The sequence below is a fragment of the Scyliorhinus torazame genome, chromosome 17 (genome assembly GCF_047496885.1).
Source record: "Scyliorhinus torazame isolate Kashiwa2021f chromosome 17, sScyTor2.1, whole genome shotgun sequence".
In the NCBI taxonomy this organism is placed as follows: domain Eukaryota; kingdom Metazoa; phylum Chordata; class Chondrichthyes; order Carcharhiniformes; family Scyliorhinidae; genus Scyliorhinus; species Scyliorhinus torazame.
Window position 1 is genome coordinate 157,920,772 of NC_092723.1, and position 26,420 is coordinate 157,947,191.

Below are 26,420 nucleotides of genomic sequence, written 5' to 3' on the forward strand. Positions count from 1 at the left end.
ATGCCTCTGCACCTCAGAGCTCTGCAATCTCCTACCATTTAGATAATATGGTTATTTTTTATTCTTCCTGCCAAAATGGGCAATTTCATATTTTTCCATTTGCCAGTTCTTTGCCCATTCACTTAGCCTATCTTTTTTATCTCCTTATGTCCTCTTCACAACTTACTCTCTTACCTATCTTTGGGTCATCAGCAAATTTGGCAAACACCCCTTTATCAAGTCATTTATAAAAATTCCAACAGTTGAGGTCCGAGCACTGAACCCTGAGGTACATCACTTGTTCCATCTTACCAACCTGAAAGACCCATTTATGCTTAGTCTTTGCTTCTCGTTAGCCAGCCAATCTTCTATGCATGCCAACATATTACCCCTATAACACTAATATTTTGTTTCTGCAATAACCATTGATGTGGCACTTTATCAAACGTCTTTTGGAAATCTAAGAACAGTACATCCACTGGTTCCCCTTCATCCACAGCACAGGTCACTTCCTCAAAGAACTCCACAATAAGTTTGTTAAACAGGGTTTCCCTTTTATAAAGCCATGTTGACTCTGCCTGACTACCTTGGGCTTATTCAAGTGCCCTGCTTTAACATCTTTAATAATAGCTTGCAACATTTTCCCTATGACAGATGTTAAGCTAACTGGCCTGTATTTTCCCGCTTTCTGTCTTTGCCTTTTTGAATGAAGGAATTATATTTGCGATCTTTCAAGCTAATGGGACCGTCCCCAAATCTAGAGTATTTTGGGAACTTAAACCCAATGCATCAACTACCTTACTAGACAGCTCCAACAATTTACTTAGTACTACTTCTCTGATGACTATAAATTTCCTGAGTTCCTTCTTCCCTTCCATTTCCTGGTTTATAGCTGCGTCTGGGATGTTATTGTATCATCTGTAGTGAAGATTGATGAAAAATACCTGCTTAATTCATCTGCAATCTCCTTGTTTTCCATTCTCAATTCTCCAGACTCACATTAGAGGACCAATGCTCACTTTTGTTAACTCTTTTCTTTTAAATATATTTATAAAAACTCTATCTGTTTTTATATTTCTGGCTAGCTTTCTTCCGACTTTAATTATTCCCTCCTTATTAAACTTTTAGTCATTCTTTGCTGTTCCTTATATTCTCTCCAATCTTCTGACCTATCACCTTGCCTTTGCAATTAAATGCTTTTTCATTAACTTTGATATATTAAAAAATATATATTTTAATTAAAATTGAACAATTTTATATAAAACCTACAAAAACACAGAATAACAATTAAATAATAAGAGTCCCCTCCCCACCCCCTCTTCCCTTTCAACAGTAAAACTTAGTTCTCTCCACCCACCTTGCCACCCCCCCACCCCCCCTCGACCTAACAGCGACCAGCTCTTTGCTCTTTAAAGTACAATATAAACAGCCACCATCTGCGGTAAAATCCTTCAACTGGCCCTCGCACGGAGAACTTAACCTTCTTGAGATTTCAAAACTCCATCAAGCCACCCAGCCATGCCGAGGCGCTAGGCGGTGTAATTGATCTCCAGCCCCTGAGGATCTGCCTCCTTGCCACCAGTGAGGCAAAGGCCAGGCCGTTAGTCATCACCTCCGTCCGGAGTTCCGGCACAACCAAAACCCCAAATATCGTCACCAATGGGCAAAGCTCCAACCCAATGTTCAGGACCGCTGCCAGTCTCAAAAGTAGACCTCCAGAAGTCCACCAGCTTTGAGCACGACCATAACATGTGCGCATGATGTGCCGGGGCCCCCAGACAACGATCACATCTATCATCCACCCCTTCAAAAAACTGACTCATTCTAGCATTCGTAAGGTGTGCTTGGTAAACCACTTTCAGTTGAATGAGACTCAGCTACACACAGGACAAGGTTGAGTTCACCCTCTACAGTGCCTCACTCCAAACTTCCTTTTCCAAGAGCGGACCCATCTTCTCCCCCGTCATCAGCTGGTATACATCAGACATGCTGGCCACCTCTTAACCAGAGCAGGTTAAGATCCTCTCGAGCAAGGTAGAAGGCTGCTTCTTCGGAAAGGCTGAAAAGTACTTTTTGACCCAGCTGCGCACCTGGAGATATCTGAACCCATCAGCATATGTGAGCCCATATTTTTCTTTCAGTTCCCCATAGCTAGCGAACCGACCTTCTAAAAATAAGTCTCCTACTTTCTCTAAAGTTGATCCTTCCATTCGCTAAATTTCACATCCGACCTAGCAGGTTCAAATAACTGATTCACACAGATAGGGATCAGCCTAGAGGCGGCCCTCAAGTTAAAATGATGGTGGAGCTGCCTCCAAATTTTCAACATGGCTACTACTACCAAGTTAGACGAGTGTTTCTTTGGTACCGCTGGCAACGGAGCTGATTTCAGTGCCGCTTGGCTTGCTCCCCTCACAGACTCTGCTTCCGCCCAAACCCAAAACTCACCCGAATCTCCAAACTACTCTTTTCAGCATTTGCTGCCCAATAATAGTATTGAAAGTTTGGCAAGGCCAAGCCCCCTAATTGTCTCTCCCTTTGGAGCAATGTCCTCCTGATCCTTGGGCCCTTACTTGCCCAAATAAACCCAGTCACCAGACAGTCAATCTCTCTGAAAGGAACCTTGGGTAAGAATATCGGACGGCACTGGAATCAGAATAAAAATCTCGGCAAGATATTAATTTTAACCGATTACACATGGCCCACCAGGGATAATGGGACACTGTCCCATTTTTGCAAGTCCGCTTTGGCCTTTGCTACCAGATTCATATAACTCAATCTCTGGAGTTTCCCCCAGACCCTTGCTATCTTTGACACCCAAATACCGAAAATGACTTCCAGCCAGTCGGAACGGCACTCCCCAAACCCCCCCCCACTGCCGCATCAACCCAACCATAAAATATTCAATCTTTCCTATATTTATCCTGTAACGAGAAAAGGCCCCAAAACGTTATATAATAGTAAGTCACGGGATAGGGAAGCACAGTGGTGCAGTGGTTAGCACTGTGGCCTCACGGCGCTGAGATCCCAGGTTCGATCCCAGCCCTGGGTTACTGTCACTGTGGAGTTTGCACATTCTCCCCGTGTTTGCATGGGTTTCGCCCCCACAACCCAAAGATGTTCAGGGTAGGTTGATTGCGCGCACACTAAATTGCCCCTTAATTGGAAAAAAATGAATAGGGTACTCTAAATTTTTTTTTATTTTTATAAAAAGTGTCATGAGCCAGGGTTTAGAGAACATCAAAGTGTATCATGGAGTTCACCTGACCCACAACTTTTGATAGGTTTTGGTTATGGGGGGCACAAGGGCCCACCCTACAAGTGTGATGCAACAGAGATCTATAGTATTTTAAAAACAAAACAATGTTTATTCCATGAATCCAATTAACATGTTATAAACGCACAGTAAACATCTTAGCAACTATCAATTCAAATACTCCCACCAAAGAATACAGTACTCTATAAGTAACCCTAATCTTTCCTAGCAACAACCATAAGACAAATACCTTCTTTAACAAAGACAGCAGGTTTGCATTCTCTACTGAGAGCAGTTATCACGTTTAAATTAGCAAGTGATCTGAAGACATTCTTTTTCATGAAGAGGGAGATCAAAATTACATTGTTTGGCTGGATGCAGCTCCAACTCTGAAAACAAAACTAAAACACAGACACACACCAACTTTTTGCTCAAAGCGAAAGTAAAAAGCCACAGACCAAAACCCAGCTCCACCCACACTCTGACATCATAGATTATCATAGAATTTACAGTGCAGGAGGAGGCCATTTGGCCCATCGAGTCTGCACCGGCTCTTGGAAAGAGCACCCTGCCCAAGGTCAACACCTCCACCCTATCCCCATAACCCAGTAACCCCACCCACCACTAAGGGCAATTTTGGACACCAAGGGCAATTTATCATGGCCAATCCACCTAACCTGCACATCTTTGGACTGTGGGAGGAAACCGGAGCACCCGGAGGAAACCCACGCACACACGGGGAGGATGTGCAGACTCCGCACAGACAGTGACCCAAGCCGGAATAGAGCCTTGGACCTGGAGCTGTGAAGCAATTGTGCTATCCACAATGCTACCGTGCTGCCCACTGCAGCTATTTGATAAACACCCATTTCTTAAAGGTACACCCACTACAGCTATTTGATAAACACCCATTTCTTAAAGGTACTCTCACATGACAAAAGTCACGGGCGAGACCCTGTGTTCCCCCCCACCTCTAACTATTCTTCCCCGTGTATTCGAGGACCTCAGGGCCATCCCTGTCTGGTACCCCGGTAAAGACGAAAGGGGTCAGAGGTCACTTTGTTAGTGAAAACACTTGCAAATGGGGCCGTGTATAACAGTCGCACCCATGCTACAAAGCCCGGCCCAAATTTGTCAAAAACCGCAAACAGATAATCCCACTCGACCCGGTCTAATGCCTTCTTCGTGTCTAGCAAGATTATGATCTGCGGGACCCGACCCACCCCCAGAGCAAGCACCACATTCAGCAGCCGTCTCACATTCGCTGTCAACATACACCCCTGAATGAAACACGTTTGGTCTTTTCCACCACCTTACGGAGACAAAGCTCCAGTCTTAATGCCAGCACCTTAGCCAACAGCCCCGTATAATAGGGAGATTGGATGATACGACCCACAGTCCAAGGGGACCGTATCTTTTTTCAAGAGCAGGGAAATCAAAACCCGCCTCAGTGTCTGTGGCAAAGCACCTTTCTCCAAGGAGTCCCTAAACATCCCTAACAAGAGAGGGACCAATAGGTCTATGAATTTTTAATAAAATTCCACCAGGAACCAACCAGGTCCTGGTGCCTTCCCCGACTGCATCAGTTTCATCGCCTGCTTGAGCTCATCCAACTCTAGTGGCGTTTCAAGGACCTCTCGTGTGAAACTGCAATTTACCCAGGAATGCCACCATATCTTTTCCATCCCGTGGAGGGCCCGACCTGTATAAATTTTGGTAAAAGGCTTAAACACCTCATTTACCTTTTCCTGATCTGAGACCAGCTCCCCCACCCCATGTCCTAATCTGGGTAATCTCCCTCTCAGCCTCCTGTTTCTTTAGTTGATCTGCCTGGAGCCGACTTGCCTGCTTCCCATATTCGTAAATAGTCCTTTTACCTCGCCTCAGCAGTCGTACCGCCCAATCTGTAGTGATCAGATCAAACAGTGTTTGTTGTTTTGTCCTCTCCACTAATAGTTCTTCGGAAGGAGTTTCTGCATACTTATGATCTACCTCTATAAGATCATCTACTAGTTTTTCCCACTCCCTCCTTGCCTCCAGCTCCACATGGACTTTAAAAGATATAATTTCTCCTCTAATTACAACCTTCAGTGCTTCCCATCGTGTCGATGGGGAGACCTCCCCATTGTCATTGTTCGAAATATAATCATGGATAGATCCAGAGATCCTTGCACAGAATTAAATGTCCGCCAGCAGACACACATCCAGCTGCCACCCCTTTCCATGCCTTTATCTACCTCCAACTCAAGGTCCATCCAATGTGTGGCATGGTCAGAAATGACCACCGCCGAGTACTCAGATTTCTTCACCCCTGCCTCTAGCGCTCGGCTTATGACAAAATAGTCAATCCTGGAAAAGACATTGTGAATTGAGGAGAACAATTAACTCTTTTTTTCCCTTGGGTACCGCGAAGGGTCTGTTCCTCCAGTCCTCCATAAATCAATTAGCCTCTTTGCCATACCCCTTGGGGCCAGCAATCTTGGTCTAGAATGATCTACCCTTGGGTCTAGCACACAATTCTCCTCCCGTGATAAGTTGATGGGTGTCTTGATCCAGTATCCTTGTTAGCAGCCGTTTCATGAACATTGTATCATTCCAATTCGGGGCGTAAATATTCATCAATAACACCAGTATCCCTTCCAACACCCCTATTACTATAACATACCTCCCCTCTGCATCTGCCAATATATTCTCCGAATGAAACCGGACCCGTTTATTAATAAGGATCGCCACTCCCTGAGCCCAGTTGTCAAATCCCGAATAGAAAACTTGGCTCACCCAAGCCTTCTGAAGCTGCACATGATCATGGTTGAGCTCGCGCATCTCCCTGGAGGAATGTCACATCGGAGCCCAAGTTCTTTAAATGAGCAAAAACCTGCGCTCTTTTGACTGGGCCACCCAGGCCTCGAACATTTCAGGTGAACACCATTGTAGGGGGTCACCTATCCCTAGCCACCGCCCCCCCACCCCCCCCCCCCACCTCCGAGTCAATCATTACCATCGCCAAATGTCATAGATGCACTGATAATTCGCTAGCCAAGATTGCGACTCATCCCACCTAAATGGTGGAGCAGAAAAATATACTGGTCACTCCAGTCAGTCCCCACCCCCAGTCAACAGATAGCCTATGTCTCTTCTAACCCCCTCCCCCTCTCCCTTCTGGACCCATCGAGCTTAACCAAACTAGCCTGATAAGTCTCAGAACATCCCCACTTGGCTTTCGTTAACGAGCTAACTTTCTAGTGTAAGGTGACCACCGCAACCCAGGTTCCACCTATTCCTTAACCTTCGCCTTCATATCTGCCCAAGCATATTTCGTCCCCCGGTCCTCTTTCCCACCCATAAAAAACAAAGGCCTTAAACTGAGGAAACATCCCCCCATCGTCCCAGCAACTAAGCCCATAAAGAATAATCCTAAAAAAACCAGAACAGAGCAAACGGCCCATCCAAACACCTTCACCATTAACCCAACTCAGCACCTTAACAACAACATGAACAATAAAACAGTGAAATCTTAACATTCCAAACGACCAACCCGCCCACCTGCATCCCTCAAGCCGTGTCGAGACCATGATCTTTTAATGTCCTCCGCCTGCTCGGGAGTTTTTAAATAAAAATGACGCTTAATTTTGCTCAGTTCACAACTCCAAATCGCACTCTTCGATTAAACTCATTAATGACTTGGATGAGGGAGTTGAAGGGTGGGTCAGTAAATTTGCAGACGATACGAAGATTGGTGGAGTTGTGGATAGTAAGGAGGGCTGTTGTCGGCTGCAAAGAGACATAGATAGGATGCAGAGCTGGGCTGAGAAGTGGCAGATGGAGTTTAACCCTGAAAAATGTGAGGTTGTCCATTTTGGAAGGACAAATATGAATGCGGAATACAGGGTTAACGGTAGAGTTCTTGGCAATGTGGAGGAGCAGAGAGATCTTGGGGTCTACGTTCATACATCTTTGAAAGTTGCCACTCAAGTGGATAGAGCTGTGAAGAAGGCCTATGGTGTGCTCGCGTTCATTAACAGAGGGATTGAATTTAAGAGCCGTGAGGTGATGATGCAGCTGTACAAAACTTTGGTAAGGCCACATTTGGAGTACTGTGTACAGTTCTGGTCACCTCATTTTAGGAAGGATGTGGAAGCTTTGGAAAAGGTGCAAAGAAGATTTACCAGGATGTTACCTGGAATGGAGAGTAGGTCTTACGAGGAAAGGTTGAGGGTGCTAGGCCTTTTCTCATTAGAACGGAGAAGGATGAGGGGCGACTTGATAGAGGTTTATAAGATGATCAGGGGAATAGAGAGAGTAGACAGTCAGAGACTTTTTCCCCGGGTGGAACAAACCATTACAAGGGGACATAAATTTAAGGTGAAAGGTGGAAGATATAGGAGGGATATCAGAGGTAGGTTCTTTACCCAGAGAGTAGTGGGGGCATGGAATGCACTGCCTGTGGAAGTAGTTGAGTCGGAAACATTAGGGACCTCAAACAGCTATTGGATAGGTACATGGATTACGGTAAAATGATATAGTGTAGATTTATTTGTTCTTAAGGGCAGCACGGTAGCATTGTGGATAGCACAGTTGCTTCACAGCTCCAGGGTCCCAGGTTCGATTCCGGCTTGGGTCACTGTCTGTGCGGAGTCTGCACGTCCTCCCCGTGTCTGCGTGGGTTTCCTCCGGGTGCTCCGGTTTCCTCCCACAGTCCAAAGATGCGCAGGGTAGGTGGATTGGCCATGATAAATTGCCCTTAGTGTCCAAAATTGCCCTTGGTGTTGGGTGGAGGTGTTGAGTTTGGGTGGGGTGCTCTTTCCAAGAGCCGGTGCAGACTCGGGGGGCCGAATGGCCTCCTTCTGCACTGTAAATTCAATGATAATCTATGATTAATCTAGGACACAGGTTCGGCACAACATCGTGGGCCGAAGGGCCTGTTCTGTGCTGTATTTTCTATGTTCTATGTTCTATATATAAACAGGACCGACATCACCTTAGTGAAAGCCGTCCGTCGTTTTCGCCAGATCCATGTCCTGGTAAATCCTTAACATATTGCCATCTCAGTTGATGTTCCGGGCTTTCTTGGAAGGACCAGTTCCTTTCTCTGAAAACTATAAAACCGAATGATCACCGCTTGAGGTGGCTCCATCGGTCGTGGCTTCTGCCTCAAGGCCCTATGTGCCCTGTCAATCTCCAGTGTAGCAAAAGGGCGCACAAGGTGTTTAATTATTTTTAAATGATGGACCATCCCTAGCATGCAGTAGAATTATTAACTGAGATGCAGCTAGAGAACAATGTTGAAAAAGGAAAGTTTAAATTTAAAATTTACAACTTGGTAAAATTACACAGTTTCAAGTATTACCGCTCATTCATTGGGAAAACAGCAAAGTATTTGGTCAGCCTTGCGCCCTCAACTCTCTCGGGTAGATCCACCAGCCTCAGGTTCATACACCTGGACCTATTTTCTAAATCATCCAGCTTCGCCTTGAAGCCCTTGTTCCTACCTCTGACGATCGCCATTTCAGCCTCCGAGGACGCAAGTCTGTCTTCATGCTGGGATAAAGTCTGCTCCACGTTTTTCAATTTCTCTGCCTGCGCACTTACCGCTTTAAATGTTTTGCTCAGTTGCTCCCTTACTGGGCCCAAAGTTTCCTTTAATGAAGCCTTCAATTCCTGACCGTGTTTCTTGAAGCGTACATCTATTTCTTCACTAAATTTATTTTAATTCTCTGGCTACCACCCCTGCCATCATGTCGAGTGTGATAGGCATGGCTGTTTCCTCCACCATCTTTGATGCCTCATTGCTTGGGTTCAACGTTTGTAATTTCACCCCGCTGACCCTGTTTGATATCAATTTCGAATTGCACTCTTTGTGGTCAATTTCACTTCCGGGAAAGTCTGTTTTAAAAATAATTCTTCCAACCGGGCAGGTAAGCCTAAAGTGCCGGAACCTGGGCGGGAGTCATCCGAAATACAGCTGCTACTTCATGCCGCCGCACTGGAAGTCCCCAAGTTTGATACTATCTTTAGCCTTTCCAGTTACCATTGTAGCCACTTAAAATGGCCAACTCCCGATTTAAAATGGCGAACGGCAAAGGCTGATGGGAAAGTCAGCCAACAGGACAAAAACGAGCAGCTGCAGGTTGACTGTGTATTTACCTCTGGAAAGGCCAGACAAGATCAGCAACCATCAGCTTAACAAAACACCAGCCATCTGCATACTAATGAGCAATCCCCGGGAACAATAAGCAACATTTAGACACATAAAGCAAAACCAGACTCTTCGGCGCCAGCAGAAGCCTACACAAAAGGAGGTGAGCGACCACCTCAAGACCGCCCATTGATCAGGGAGCCGCTCCAGCATTGGAGAAAATCGAACCAAGTGATTGGGACATAGTCCAATCACTTGGAACCAGGTACAGGGTCTGCCCCGAAAGGCGGGAAGCCCCTGGGGACTATAAGAATTGAGCCCCAAGTTCAAGGCGCTCTCTCTTCCACCGCTTGCAGCTCTCTTCCACCTCTCTTCAACCTCTTCCAGCTCTCTTCACTCGCTCTTCAACAGCCGCTCAAAACTGTAAGTCTTACTTCAACGCTCGCTACGAGATAGGCGCTCCTAGCTACCAATCTGTACCAACTTCGAATCCCGCAGGCTCAGAACCCGAACGAAAGGCCATTCGTTTCCCTGACCTGGTGGGCCAGTTCCAAGTTAAGTATAGGCCTGTTAGCTGTAGAAGTAGCTTAGACGTAGAATTTGTACATGAGTAGTGATTACTGTGTATAATAAATGTGCTTTGATTTAAATCTTACTAAGTGGTGTACTGGATTATTGATCATTACTCGGACTTGAACCACGTGGCGGTATCATAAAGATACCTGGCGACTCAAGAACAAAGGTGATAAAACAGAGCAATTAAACTAAGGCAAAGTTAGCAACATTATTTGGCGACATCCTGGCGGGACCCGATCTAGAAGCGGAAAACCACTCCGGGAGAACCCAGAATTTGAATTAGAGATCCAATCGGAAACAGAAAACCACAAGTGTTCAAGCAGTTCTGATCAATACTCAAATTCGGAAGTGTGTGTATGTATGCGTAACTAACATGGCTATCAGGTAAAACTGTTGATTTTTTGTTGCGACAAAACCGTGGGAAGTTTGTATATTGGAAAGTAGCGAAAGGCGTACCCGTATTTACAGCAGTGCCTTAATACCCCTGTCCCAAATTTGAAGAGCAGCATTCGGATTAATACCCCTGTCCCAAATTTGAAGAGCAGCATTCGGATAGGAAAGATGGCAATGCAGCGCCTAATGAAGCCAGAGGAATTTGCGGTCGCAGCGACCAGCAGCAGTAGAGTGGGACAATGTCCCATTTGGGAGGAAGAGATCAGGAAATATCTCAAAGGGAAAGGATAGCCCCTTTGGAATGAATTCTGTGACAATGAGGAATCAGGTCCCGGGAGTATAGGACATACTTGGTGGGAGAACCTGAGCGAGATCCACAAAAAGAGCTTAGTGAAAGCTCGCAAGCCGATGGCAATCGTGTCCTGCTTGCGAGGCACAGAGGAGGTCGGTAGGACGCTCTGGAAAGAAGTTGAGGGCATACATCGAATGAGTAAGGTCGATGTAAGCGAGGTAGAAAAAGAAGAATTTGAAATTGAGAAGGAAGTTGGCAGCAAAAGATGTAGAGGTGGAGGATGCCAAAAGGGCACACCAGTCTTGTCTGGCGCACTTGAGCAGCTTCCAGTCTCAATACAAAATGGCCTATCGGGACACGCAACGTGCAGTCCTGGTACGTGAGGAAACAGAGAAACAGGTAGAAGCATTACAGAGACAGTGCAGCGATCTAAAGGCAGCATTAAGAGCACTCCATGCTGCCACCACAGAACAAAGACAAAGCACGCTCTATCACGCAAAGTGCCAGAAGCAGATTGCAGAGCTGCAATCGCTGCTTTCAGTTCAAAAAGGTTTCCAGGAAACCTTTGGAGAAAAATTAGATCAGGAAGACGGCCCTGATTGGGAAGAATTGAACGAAACAGCACAGAGATATGTTCAGGGAACATGTGCGCAGGGAAAGCCACAAAAGAGGAAAACGCCCCAACCCCCACACAGCAGATAGATAATGGAGATCAAGGCAGCAGGTTACGTGACAGGTTATTATGTGGAGATATGGGTTCAAAGACAAGGAAAATTAGGAGAAAGGGTAAGAGGAAAAATAAATTGCGAAAAGTTACTGATCAAGGTGTTAGGATTCATAACAAAGACATAAAAAACAGCATAAGTGTACTTTACCTGAATGCTCGTAGTATACGAAATAAGGTAAATGAGTTGATGGCGCAAATCATCGTGAATGACTATGATTTAGTGGCCATTACTGGAACATGGTTAAAAGATGGTCACCACTGGGAGTTAAATATCCAAGGGTATCAGACTATACGAAAGGATAGAATAGACGGTAAGGGCGGTGGTGTAGCTTTGTTTTTTAAGGATGGCATCCGGGCAATAGTCAGGGATGATATTGGTGCTATGGAGGACAAGGTTGAATCAATTTGGGTGGAAATCAGGAATAGTAAGGCGAAAAGGTCACTGATAGGAGTAGTCTATAGGCCACCAAATAGTAACAGGATGGTAGGGCAGGCAATAAGCAAAGAAATAACGGATGCATGTAGAAATGGTACAGCGGTTATCATGGGAGATTTTAATCTGCATATCGATTGGTTTAACTAGGTTGGTAAAGGCAGCCTTGAGGAGGAGTTTATAGAATGTGCCCGGGATAATTTCCTGGAACAGTATGTCATGGAACCTACAAGGGAACAAGCGGTCCTAGATCTGGTCCTGTGTAATGAGGCAGGATTGATTAATGATCTCATAGTTCGGGATCCTCTTGAAAGGAGCGACCACAATATGGTGGAATTTAAAATACAGTTGGAGGATGACAAGGTAAAATCAAACACTAGTGTTTTGTGCTTAAACAAAGGCGATTACAATGGGATGAGAGAAGAACTAGCTAAGGTAGACTGGGAGCAAAGACTTCATGGTGAAGCAGTTGAGGAACAGTGGAGAACCTTCTGAGCGATCTTGCATAGTGTTCAGAAAAGGTTCATACCGACAAAAAAGAAAGACGGTAGAAAGGGGAAAAAAAAAAAAAAAAAATCAACCGTGGATATGAGTATCAAATTGAAGGAAAAAACATACAAAGTGGCAAAAATTAGTGGGAGACTAGAGGACTGGGAAGTCTTTAGGGGACAACAGAAAGCTACTAAAAAAGCCATAAAGAAGAGTAAGGTAGACTATGAAAGTAAACTGGCTCAGAACATAAAAGCAGATAGTAAAAGCTTCTACAAATATATAAGACAAAAAAGAGTGGCTAAGGTAAATATTGGTCCTTTGGAAGATGAGAAGGGAGATTTAATAATAGGAGACGGGGAAATGGCTGAGGAGCTGAACAGGTTTTTTGGGTCAGTCTTCACAGTGGAGGACACAAATAACATGCCAGTGACTGATGGAAATAAAGATATGATAGGTGAGGACCTTGAGATGATTGTAATCACTAAGGAGGCAGTATTGGGCAAGCTAATGGGGCTAAAGGTAGACAAGTCTCCTGGCCCTGATGGGATGAATCCCAGAGTGTTAAAAGAGATGGCTAGGGAAATTGTAAACGCACTAGTGATAATTTATCAAAATTCACTAGACTCTGGGGTGGTCCCAGAGGATTGGAAAGTAGCAAACGTGACACCACTGTTTAAAAAAGGAGGTCGGCAGAAAGCGGGTAATTATAGGCCGGTAAGCTTAACTTCGGTTGTAGGGAAAATGCTGGAATCTATGATTAAGGAGGAAATAGCGGGGCACCTGGAGGGAAATTGTCCCATTGGGCAGACGCAGCATGGGTTCACAAAGGGTAGGTCGTGTCTGACTAATTTGGTAGAATTTTTTGAGGCCGTTACCAGTGCAGTAGATAACGGGGAGCCAATGGATGTGGTATATTTGGATTTCCAGAAAGCTTTTGACAAGGTGCCACACAAAAGGTTGCTGCATAAACTAAAGATGCATGGCATTGAGGGTAAAGTGGTAGCATGGGTAGAGGCTATCCATTTTGGGAGGAATAACAGCAGAATGGATTATTATTTAAACGGGAAGATGTTAAAACATGCTGCTGTGCAGAGGGACCTGGGTGTGCTGGTGCACGAGTCGCAAAAAGTTGGTGTGCAGGTGCAACAGGTGATTAAGAAGGCTAAGCGAGTTTTGTCTTTCATTGCTAGAGGGATGGAGTTCAAGACTAGTGAGGTTATGCTGCAATTGTATAGGGTGCTGGTGAGGCCACATCTGGAGTATTGTGTTCAGTTTTGGTCTCCTTACCCGAGAAAGGACATATTGGCACTCGAGGGAGTGCAGAGTTGAGGGGATTAGATTATGACGAGAGGTTGAGTAGACTGGGACTGTACTCATTGGAGTTTAGAAGGATGCGGGGGGATCTTATTGAGACATATAAAATTATGAAGGGAATAGATAGGACAGATGCGGGCAGGTTGTTTCCACTGGTTGGGGAAAGCAGAACTAGGGGGGCATAGCCTCAAAATAAGGGGAGGTAGATTTAGGACGGAGTGTAGGAGGAACTTCTTCACCCAAAGGGTTGTGAATCTCTGGAATTCCTTGCCCAGTGAAGCAGTTGAGGCTCCTTCTTTAAACGTTTTTGAGAAAAAGATAGATGCCTTTCTAAAGAATAAAGGGATTCGGGGATATGGTGTACGGGCCGGAGAGTGGAGCTGAGTCCACAAAGATCAGCCATGATCTCATTAAATGGCGGAGCAGGCTCGAGGGGCCAGGTGGCCTACTCCTGTTCCTAGTTCTTATGTTCTTATGTAGTTCAAGCTCCTATGAACCCTGTAACCATCCACCGCACAGCCACATCGGACGATGCGGAATTTCTATACTCCACCCCCTTAATAGTGACCCAATTAAGGGACGCGTGCGATAAGGTCACACCGTTCCTCCCCACCTCAGACCCCCACCATTTCTTTGCCACAGTTAAGCATCAGGCGACCATGTACAGCCTGGATGAGCGAGAGCATGTAAAGCTCACAGTTTTAAGTTTAGACACTTCAGTAGCAGCAGCCCTTCCCGATCCACAGAATGTAGGAGGAGGCACCCTTGCAGAAATGCATACCGCGATCTTGGATGCGATCGGGTATAACCGGGGTGACCCCGTAGATGGCCTCAACAAATGTTGGCAAAAGAAATCCGAGCACCCCACAGCGTTTGCTGGACGCCTGTGGATCCACTTTGCAGCAGTCTTTGGAGACTTAGACTGTGCCCATTTGTCCCAGACAACATGGCCAAATGGACCCGCACCCTTATCTCCCATGCCACAGAAACAGGACAGAAAGCTTGCGCGAGTCATGATCCCTCAGAGGAGGCCCATAACGAGAAGTGGGTAGTGAAAAGATTGTCCCGCACTTGGGAGCAATCTATACAGAGCAAACCCGCTGTTAAGAATACCGAGGAAAAGCAGGCCGGCGCAGATATGCAGGCAGTAAAAACACACCAGAACCCCGCATGGGTGAATGAGGGAAAGACAGCCCCCCACCCAAGTCACAGGAGTGTTACAACTGTGGACAGTTGGGACACTTCGCAAGAGAGTGCAATGCCCCTAAAAAGCCACAGAGAGCCCAGCAGACGGGCACTCTGAGTAAGAAGACGACAGAGCCCATTCATAGCATTCGCGCCCGTTCAGATCAGACGGACTTGACCGGAACGGACTGACTGTGTACAGGCTCCCCAGTTGGGTCTGCGACACCCTTTGGGATAGATCCGGACGACCGGTAGTTGCAGCGAAAATTCGGGGACAGCCCATCGAATTTCTCTGGGACACAGGAGGGTCCCGCACCACAATAAATTCCTCCACCATGTTTCAAAAAGACACGTGGCCCACTACAGCCACTATCACCCTCAGCGGCTTTACAGGCCACTCACAGCAGGGACACATCACAGCCCCTGTACCCATTCAAATCGGTACCATCACCACCAAGCACCCCGTAGTTTTAGTTGACCTGCCCCACACAGCAGAACACATTCTGGGAATCGATTTCATGAATTCCCATAATCTTTCTCATTCGATCCAGTCAACCAGTGTGTCTGGAAGATGGCAAAATCCTCAAGAGCCCCCGCGACGCTCAACATAGGAGAGTACACGAACAAGATTAGCGGAGTAGGCGAATTTTGGTTCAACCCGACCACACTTAGTACGGACAAGCAGGTTAGGGCAGTTCTGCAAAAGAACAGGGCAGCATTCGCGACCCACAAGCACGACTGTGGACGGATGACTGGCTCCGTACAAATAACAGGACCTGACCCTAGACCCCCAAAACAGTATTGATTTCCCCAAGAGGCAGAGGGAGAAATCTCCAAGGTAATAGAAAGCTTATTAGAGCAGGGTGTACTTAGATCAGTAGCCTCCACTAATAATGCCCCGATTTGGCCAGTGAGAAAGCCCGATGGATCATGGCGACTGACCATCGATTACCGTGAACTCAACAAAGTCACCCCTGCAGCAGCCCCCACAGTAGCCACAAGTCCCGAGACCATGCTCAAGCAGGGACTCAATTCCCGATTCTTTACGGTTTTGGACGTCAGTAATGGATTCTGGTCCATTCCATTGGCAAAGGCGTGCCAGTACAAATTTGCCTTCACTTTCAGAGCGCAGCAGTACACGTGGACATGCCTGCCACAAGGCTTCCACAACTCCCCCTCCATTTTCCACCGACAGCTAGCAAATGGTTTAGTCAAATTCTCTTGGCCCGAATGTCTGGTTCAGTACGTAGGCGACCGACTACTGCAGACAGACACCAAGGAAGAGTACATTGAGCTTCTGTCCGAACTCCTGGAACTATTACACTCAATTGGTTGTAAAGTCAACCCCAAAAAGGCCCAGATTTTGGAAGAAAAGGAGATATATTTGGGAACAATTATCACACATGGTAAACGTGAGATCAAGCATAAAAGGATTGACTCGATTGCTAAATTGCCCCTTCCCCAGAACGTTTCAGCCCTCCGGTCGTTTTTAGGACTGGTTGGCTACTGCCGAAACCACATTGATGGTTTCGCCAGCAAGGCAGCACCCCTCTCAGACCTCCTAAAGAAAAGAACCCCCCGGGAATGGCTTCCGCAGCATACGGATGCTGTGGACTTTTTAAAACAGGCACTCATAGCAGCCCCCGCACTACAAGTTCCAGACCCGCTTTCCCCTTACGCTTAGAGGTAGCGACCACAGACTGCACCCTTTCGGCCGTGCTCCTCCAGGAACGGCACGACCAGTTAAGGCCCGTAGCTTACGCTTCCAGAATTTTAGATGCTGTGGAGCAGGGATTTTCAGCCTGTGAGAGGCACCTGCTCGCAGTATTTTGGGCAGTGCAGTATTTTTCATATATTACCGGACTGAACCCCATCACAATTCTCACCGAACACACCCCCACCCAACTTTTACTGGACGGACGACTCAAGGACGGTACAGTAAGTCAGATTAGAGCAGCTAGATGGACCCTTCTCTTGCAGGGATGGGACATCACTGTTAAAAGGACAAAGACGCACACCTATTTAGCCGACAACTTACAGTACCCCGGAACCCCCCATGAATGTGAGATTATCTCCCCACACCACAACACAGGCCCCTTTATTGGTAAAACACCCCCCAGAAAGATAGGTAGTTCAACCCAGAGCCCCCAGCACACGGACATGTGTGAGCCCATAAAGATCTATGTGGATGGATCTTCCACAGTCTTGGATGGGAAGCGCATAACAGGTTGTGGTATCTATGTCGAGGACGCGCAGGGACGCGCCCTTGAGGAAATATCGTTAAAACTTCCAGGCCACTTAGGCGCGCAGACAGCAGAACTTGCGGCCATCGTATATATAGTGGAACACCCAGATTCCTTCCCCAACCTAGCAGACATATACTCGGACAGCCTCTATGTCTGCAACAGCCTCACGGAATTTCTGCCCCTGTGGAAAGCAAGAGGATTTGTTTCCGCAGACCGAAAACCCCTCCCCCCAGCCCCATTGCTCCGTCAGAGAGCCCAGAACAGGACTTTTGGGATAATCAAAGTCCGTAGTCACCATCGTTCCTCCCCCCCTGGAAATGTGAAAGCCGATGCACTGGCTAAAGCAGGTTTCAAACACGGATACTTTTGGACACCCCCCCGAAAGCGCACCAGTGAGTGCAGTTCAGGTCTCACAGACAAAGATCGAGGATCTAGTAGAGGCCCAGAAGCAGGACAGCAATCGCAGGGAGATTGTAAAAGGAAACTATCCAGCACCCTATGAGAGGTTCAAAAATGCACTGACCACACATGACAGTGTGGTGTTAAAAGACACCCTTTATGTGGTTCATTAACAGGACAGGAATCAGCTCATTTGTTTGTTCCATGACGGTCATGGACATCAGGGAATCGATCCCACTACAGCCCACCTCAGGCAGCTCTGTTGGTGGACGAATTTAAAGAAAGATGTAAACCATTACATTGAGAATTGTCTTATCTGCGCCCAGAATAATCCGGACAGATATGCCAAAAAGTCTCAATTTAGCCACACCCGACCCGTTAATGGCCCCTGGACTAACCTCCAGATTGATTTTATAGGACCATTGCCCCCTTGCAGGAATGGGTATAAATATGTACTTGTGGTAATTGACACATTTACGAAATGGGTGGAAGCATTCCCAGCCCGCACGAACACGGCAAAAACTACAGCCAAGATTTTGACCCACCACATCTTCACAAGATGGGGCTCCCCCGCAGCATTGAATCAGACCAAGGTTCCCATTTTACGGGACGTGTCATGCAGAACGTCCTCACGATATTTGGCATCACCCAAAAATTCCACATAGCATACCACCCACAGTCGAGTGGCATCGTGGAGTGCATGAATCGGACCTTAAAATCCACCCTCAGAAAAATGGTCCAGCAGAACACCACTACTTGGGACTCAGTCCTCCCTTTTGTGCTAATGTTTCTGCGTAATACAATTTCTACTTCCACAGGTTACACCCCACACACCCTCATGACCGGACGCCCCATGAAAGGCACAGACTATTTGTTAGGTTTAGACTTGACCAGCCCCGAGGTGACGGCCCTCACACACGAGAAAGCAGTACAGCAATTAGTTGAAAATGTTAAAACGGCTCAGCTAGCAGCCGCAGTAAAATTGGGCACCAGAAAGAAACAGAGCAAGGCTTGTTTCGACAAGACAGTGCATGCGACTGAGTACAGTATAGGACAGCAAGTTATGCTCTCTGTATATAACCCCAGCACATTCCTGTCACCAAAATACTCGGGTCCGTATTCCATTGCGGACAAAGTAAGCCCTTCCGTGTATAAAATAAAGTACCCCAACGGTAAGACTGCGTGGTTCCATATAAACCAGCTGAAGGCACATGGAACACAGTCGAACCACGCACACCACGTCATGCTCGACACAGCACACCACACCCCGCCCACCGCCAACGTAACCCTACAATCCCCCAACACGTCCAGCCCAGCCACGGACTCGACCTCGACTCCACCCCCGAAATATACACTCCGCCCCGAAACGCCCACAGACTGCAGCAGCAGAGACAGCAACTGTGACTCGGACGATAGTCACAGCACGCCTCCCTACTATCCCCATGCAACAGGACCCACACCCAGCGATTCCGACTACGATCCAAGTGATCCCTTCATGATCACTTTCCTGAACAAACCCCACCACCGACCTACACTGACGACCCCGATTTTGTCCCCACACAACTAGACACCAATTACTGGCACCGTGACAACTCATACCGACTTGTCCGCAACGACGAGAGCAATCCCAACTCACACCATGCAGCCCTTTCAACCCTAATCCACTCCAGAGTATGGCACCCGGGAGAAGAGGACGATCTTGGGTCTGACTCCCAAACCGAGAACCCCTTTGCGACCCTGTTCGCAACCGAGAACTGAGGTGGCCAGATGATGTTTAAAAGGAACCGCTTGGGAGAAGTGGTGTCCTTTCTGATGGAACCTGCAGCATGTTTTATGTTGTTTGTATGTTTGTTAAATGTTGTTTGTCAGACAGGAAAAAAAAAGTTCACTGCCCCACGCCTATTCGACCGAAACCTCTGAGGACTTGCCCACAGAGACTCACTATTGCCAGACACTAGTTCAGCGGAACTAGCTTGTCTGCAGAGACTTGTTCAGGTACCAGACCCCCGTCATAACTGCTCTTCTGGTTCGAAGGAAAGGGGCAGCACGGTAGCCTTGTGGATAGCACAATTGCTTCACAGCTCCAGGGTCCCAGGTTCGATTCCAGCTTGGGTCACTGTCTGTGCGGAGTCTGCACATCCTCCCCGTGTGTGCGTGGGTTTCCTCCGGGTGCTCCGGTTTCCTCCCACAGTCCAAAGATGTGCAGGTTAGGTGGATTGGCCATGATAAATTGCCCTTAGTGTCCAAAATTGCCCTTAGTGTTGGGTGGGGTTACTGGGTTATGGGGATAGGGTGGAGGTGTTGACCGTGGGTAGGGTGCTCTTTCCAAGAGCCGGTGCAGACTCGATGGGCCGAATGGCCTCCTTCTGCACTGTAAATTCTATGAAAGAACCACTACGGCAGCCCCACCATGATGACTACATTTTTTTGCCCGTTCTTGTCGATTGCTCAGGCAGTGGAGAAATGGCTTGGGACCCGCCCTGCCTGGGAACCCCCCCTCTGGTCAACTACGCTCGGGTAGGAGAGACACGGCATTGGTAGCCATCCTACCCGGGGATTTCATCCAACTCTTACCTGTCGCGGCCCATACGCACCTCATTTTGGCACCTTTCGTTCAAAAAGTTGTGTTTTGTTTTAGGTAACCTTTAGGTTGCCAACCATATGCTATTTACATCCTGAAACATTTGGATGGTAAATTGCACAGTCTGCGAGACGGCTTGCACTGGTTCATTATTTGGAAGTGTATCTTGTCCTAAAATTCGGTTTTTGAAGAAAACAAAATGAGGGAGTCACACATAGTGACCAATTATAAAGGGAGTAATTGGCACTACAGGACAGACACACTATCGTACGAGATATTAAACAAAGATAGTTACAGACACTATGCTTGTTTCCACAGAACTCCAGAAGCTCCAGGACCGGAGAAGAGAAGAAAGAAAAGAAAAGAGAAGAGCCATGAGGACTTCCTTCACATGGATCAGCATCATCTTTATGGACATTTGGTTGCGCGTGAACGCGAACCCCATGACTTCAAGCCCCCCCAGCCATTAATGTTTCACTTCCCCGCAGTACCCAGAGCCCAGTCACCAGCGACACCACACCATCTTGGTGTGCCAGGTTTATAACCTGGTACTCCCTGTCCTATGTAATAGAAACCTTACTGGTATTAGCGATACTCTGCTGCATAGTGCAGACTATGCGTCTACGGAAATGGAGAAGGAGAGCCTACCGCGCTCAAACCCCGGTATATAGGATCAGATCCCCTATTTTCGGATACGACCAGACCCCCGACCTCCGCGATCTATAATAAAGAGCATTGTAAATAAAGAAATGTAAAGAACTGTTCATGAGCAAATTGTACGATCTTGAGCTTGACTGCCAAGCCAGGAAGACTGATGTATAAACTGCTATGATTTTGTTTGTATGGTTGAGGAAGCTAGGATAATGAAATGTTTAAGTGAGTGTAGTGTATTAAGAATAGTTAAAGGTTCCCAGTTTATTGTTTTGTAATGCATGTCCCTGTTTGACATTGCGCCCTTAGAATTGTTAGTTAAAAAAAATGTAGCATAGCTATGGTCAGTGCAGAGGCCATGAAGGAAGTGCCCCCCCCCCCCCCCCCCCAGGGAATGGAAAGCAACATAGTTATGTGATCCTTCACGCTTCGCGTTAGGATCACAAGGAGGGTTTGTAGCCACTTAAAATGGCCAACTCCCGATTTAAAATGGCGAATGGCAAAGGCTGATGGGAAAGTCAGCCAACAGGACAAAAACAAGCAGCTGCAGGTTGACTGTGCATTTACCTCTGGAAAGGCCAGACAAGATCGATACCAGCAACCATCAGCATAACAAAAGAAAAGAGAAGAGCAGCACGGTAGCACAAGTGGATAGCACTGTGGCTTCACAGCACCAAGGTCCCAGGTTCGATTCCCTGCTGGGTCACTGTCTGTGCGGAGTTTGCATGTTCTCCCCGTGTCTGCGTGGGTTTCCTCCGGGTGCTCCGGTTTCCTCCCACAGTCCAAAGATGTGCAGGTTAGGTGGATTGGCCATGATAAATTGCCCTTAGTGACCAAAAAGGTTAGATGGGGTTAGTGGGTTGCGAGGATGGGGTGGAAGTGAGGGGTTAAGTGGATCGGTGCAGACTCGATGGGCCGAATGGCCTCCTTCTGCACTGTATGTTCTATGTATAAAAAAAACACCAGCCATCTGCATACTAATGAGCAATCCCCGGGAACAATAAGCAACATTTAGACACAAAGCAAAACCAGACTCTTCGGCGCCAGCAGAAGCCTACACAAAACGAGGTGAACGACCACCTCAAGACCGCCCATCGATCAGGGAACTGCTCCAGCATTGGAGAAAATCGAACCAAGTGATTGGGACAAAGTCCAATCACTTGGAACCAGGTACAGGGTCCGCCCCGAAAGGCGGGAAGCTCCTGGGGATTATAAGAATTGCGCCCCAAGTTCAAGGCGCTCTCTCTTCCACCGCTTGCAGCTCTCTTCCACCTCTCTTCAACCTCTTCCAGCTCTCTTCACTCTTCAACAGCCGCTCAAAACTGTAAGTCTTACTTCAACGCCCGCTACGAGATAGGCGCTCCTAGCTACCAATCTGTACCAACTTCGAATCCCGCAGGCTCAGAACCCGAACGAAAGGCCATTCGTTTCCCTGACCTGGTGGGCCAGTTCCAAGTTAAGTATTGGCCTGTTAGCTGTAGAAGTAGCTTAGACGTAGAATTTGTACATGAGTAGTGATTACTGTGCATAATAAATGTGCTTTGATTTAAATCTTACTAAGCGGTGTACTGGATTATTGATCATTACTCGGACTTGAACCACGTGGCGGTATCATAAAGATACCTGGCGACTCAAGAGCAAAGGTGATAAAACAGAGCAATTAAACTAAGGCAAAGTTAGCAACACCATGGATGGTGGATCTGTCTTCCAGTTAACCATGGATGGCGGATCTGTCCCATAGACTTTCTCTTTCTCGTTGGAATAATATATTCTGTGCATTCTGAAATATCCCTTAAATGTTAGCCACTGCATCTCTATTGGCCTATCCTTTAATCGAGTGTTTTAAAACCTCTTTTCCTGGGACCCACTTTTACCAACTGGTCAACCTTCTGGACCCACCATTTCTGCTTGCCTTTAATGCAACAGGTGAGCCGGTTTGGTCCTCACGATCGCACTTGCTTTGTCATTCAATGTTAAATTTCTGCCAAGTTCTTCAGCTGATGATTTAAGTTCACTCTGGATCAGTTGGAAAAAATCAAGAGATTTGTCCTGGAATTCGCCATGACTCTTAAGTTCTGAGGGTTTTAAAGTTTCATTTGCCAGTATTTCCTTGCACATAACACATGGGGCTGAATTCTCTGCTCCCCGACGCCAAAATCGCGTTAGGCAACGGGGCGGAGAATCCGTTTTGGCGCCAAAAGCGGGAGCGGTGCCAGTTTTTGTATTCTCCGTCCCCGCCGCGCCGATTACCCACAGCCTCAGGCCATTGCCTGGGGCCCGCCCCATGATGCTCCATCCCCAACCGGCCGAGTTCCCGACGGCATGGGACTCTCATGGTCTTACCCTTTCGGTAACCTCGCATGGCGGCTGCAGACTCAGTCCGGGGCCGCCAATTGGGGGAAGGCCGATCCGCGGGCAGAGGGGCATCATTTAGGGCTGGGGGCACTGTGGGCGGGCGGTACGGGGCGCGCGAGCGGCCGAAGGGAGGCACTACTTTAGTAGTCCAGGTCCGCGGGCTTAGTCCACCGTGGGGCACGGTGTGGCCTCGCAACCGGAAGTGGCGAGGGCCGTATTGGCACATGAGCTGCGAGCTCTACGCTGCCTCCCTGCTAGCCCCCAGCAAAACAGGGAATCGGTGGTTGTTTTACACCAGTTTTCCTGGCGTAAAAGACCACAGTTTTCATGCTGCCGTGGGGGACTTAGTCTCCAATACAGAGAATCCAGCCATGGGCTTTGCATCCTGATTTGCATTGGTGCCATTAATAAAGCCATACCTCAAGAAATCATCTTTATACTGCTTTGTTCCTTATTTCAGCTTCTTAATGGGTTGTTCATCAGAGGCCCTGGAGCTCAATCCAGCACTGCTTTGTCCAGCCCTGGACTCTCCGGTGAAGCTCTCTCCAGCAGATTCAGTTGTGAGATCCTAGCCTGTTTGTGTCCCTGGCCCTCTCTTCCTTATTACAAAATGATCCATCTTCAGTTCTTCACACAACCCTTCGCTTGCTTGCAGCTACTAAATGGAGAAATCTCTCCTCCGTGATTTTGTGCCCAGAGCAGTGCCGTCAGTGTAATGGGCGCGTGACCTGCTCCCTTCCGCTGCTTCTGGAGGGCAAACTCCATCGATTTGAAAACAAATCTTGTTCTGGGACCCGCTTGGCTCCAGACCTGCAGATTGCTATATCCAGCTGAGGGGGCACGCATGCACGGGACGGACGGCACTCTTAAAAGCCGGTCACAGCTGGTATTTTTTAAAAGCAGGGGTCACGGCTAATGGGCACTTCTTCCCGTGATCAGGAATGCCGCAAACTATCGCTTCACGACACTCCCAACACCTGCCCGCGACCCCCTCATGGGTTGCGGCCTTGATTCTGAAAATGGCTGCCGGAACCTAATTTGCAGTTCACTTTAATCAGCTCAGCATTCACGGCCTCTTGATTGCCCTCAAGTTCAAAAACATACTCTCAGACCCATTCCGCTCTCCCTCAAACTGAATGTAAAATTCAATCATATTATGGTTGTTGCTAACTCGGGGTGCCTTCACTATGAGATCCTTAATTATTCCCATCGCAAAAAAAATCAATATCCACACAAACACTGACAAAACATTATTCAGCCTCACTATCAGCCGTCTCCACTCTTCCACTATCTCAAATGATCAGATTGCGCGCCTGACATCCAGTATTGGAGGAGTTGAAATTCCCTTTAATTAAATATGGGGAAGACTGAAGTAATTGTTCCCCGGGTCACATTACAACCCCCATTCCACTCCCTGGCATCTGGAGGCTTATCTAGATTGCTTGCAACCATGTCGATATTTGGCCAAATATCAACAATGTTACTAAGACCACCCATTTCCACCTCTATAACTTTGCCTGACTACTACACCTTACTTCATCAGCTATTGAAACACTTTTCAATCCTTTCTGTTACCTCTATACTTCACTGCTCTATTGCATTTCCAGTTGTTCACCCATATTATACCTGCCAGAAACTGGAGGTTACCTAAATCTCTGCTGCCCATGTCCTTACTCGCACTAAGTCCCATTCATTTATCACCCTTCTGCGTGCTTATCTACAGTGCCTCATAGTTAAGTAATGCCTTGATTTTAAAATGTTCATGTTATTTTCAATCCTTTCCATGGCCTCACTCCTCCATCTCTATATTCTCTTGCAGCTTTCCAAGATATCTGCATTCCTTCAATCCCAGCACAGTGACAAATTTTGCTTTTTAATCCTGTGAAATGCACTGGAGTGCTTTATTAGTTCTGCACTGTAAATTCTATGATTAGTGTCATGGGAATGTCCCTTTAAGAAAGGTTTTTGGCTTATCACATGGCTTCAGTGTTGTCATTTTGTGGGTGGAGCTGAGCTGTGGCTGTGAGGTTTGTTTTACTTTCGCTTTTGATTGCTGTGGACTACAAACAGAGAAAATGTGTGTTTTGGCCTGTCTCTCTATTTTCATTTTAAAGAATTGTTCCAGAAAAAAAAAACCATTGATTATAGTTACCTGTTTCGGTAACTTAAAAAATATAGTTTGCTTTCCAGAAGGGTTTAAACCTGGTGAGACGGGGTCAGAATCTCAGGGCAGCACGGTAGCATTGTGGATAGCACAATTGCTTCACAGCTCCAGGGTCCCAGGATCGATTCCGGCTTGGGTCACTGTCTGTGCGGAGTCTGCACATCCTCCCAGTGTGTGCGTAGGTTTCTTCCGGATGCTCCCATTTCCTTCCACAGTCCAAAGATGTGCAGGTTAGGTGGATCAGCCATGATAAATTGCCCTCAGTGTCCAAGATTGCCCTTAGTGTTGGGTGGGGTTACTGGGTTATGGGGATAGGGTGGAGGTGTGGACCTTGGGTAGGATGCTCTTTCTGGTGCAGACTCGATGGACCGAATGGCCTCCTTCTGCACTGTAAATTCTATGAAAGCAAGTCTCATTCAAGTGAGAATGCAGGGTGCTGGGCCACGCCCTTGGAAAGGGTTTTTTGGTTTATGGGATTTTGTTTTTGAATTGGAACAGTTAAGGGGGAATTCATTATGGTGTCATACATAGATTACTGTAGCTGTGGGGTATCTTTACGTTTGTAGTTGATAAAAATTCTTGTATGTTTATATAAATGTTAACTAAGTTGCTAGAATAAAACTTGTTTGATTAAAGTGTCTGGGAAGATTGTTGGATCACACCTGAAGGGGATGCTCTTATGCTTTTCGCTTACCCAATTACCGTGAGATTATGCTGCAACTGTTAGACCACATTTGGAGTATTGTGTGCAGTTCTGGTCACCTCATTATAGGAAGGATGTGGATATTTGGAAAGGGTGCAAAGGAGATTTACCAGGATGCTGCCTGGATTGGAGAGTAGATCTTATGAGGAAAGGTTGAGGGAGCGAGGGCTTTTCTCATTGGAGCGAAGGAGGATGAGAGGTGTCTTAATTGAGGTGTATAAGACGATGAGAGGGACAGATAGAGTGGACGTTCAGCGACCTTTTCCTCGGGTGGATGTAGCTGTTACAAGGGGGCATAACTATAAGGTTCATGGTGGAAGATATAGGAGGGATGTCAAAGGTAGGTTCTTTACTCAGAGTGGTTGGGGTGTGGAACGCACTCCCAGCTATGATAGTGGAGTCGGACACTTTAGGAACTTTCAAGCGGCTATTGGGTTGTGGGGGTAAGACCCACTCAACAACGGGGGGAATGTGCAAACTCCACACAGACAGTGACCGAGGGCCGAGATCGAGCCTGGATCCTCAGCGCTGTGAGGCA

At 47.1% G+C, this 26,420-nt stretch overlaps 1 protein-coding gene across 15 annotated transcripts in view; it reads right to left on the reverse strand.

Annotated features, from left to right (window-relative positions):
- crebbpb (CREB binding protein b) overlaps positions 1 to 26,420 on the reverse strand; it is a 279,436-nt gene that overhangs the window by 216,799 nt on the left and 36,217 nt on the right. The window lies entirely within an intron of this gene.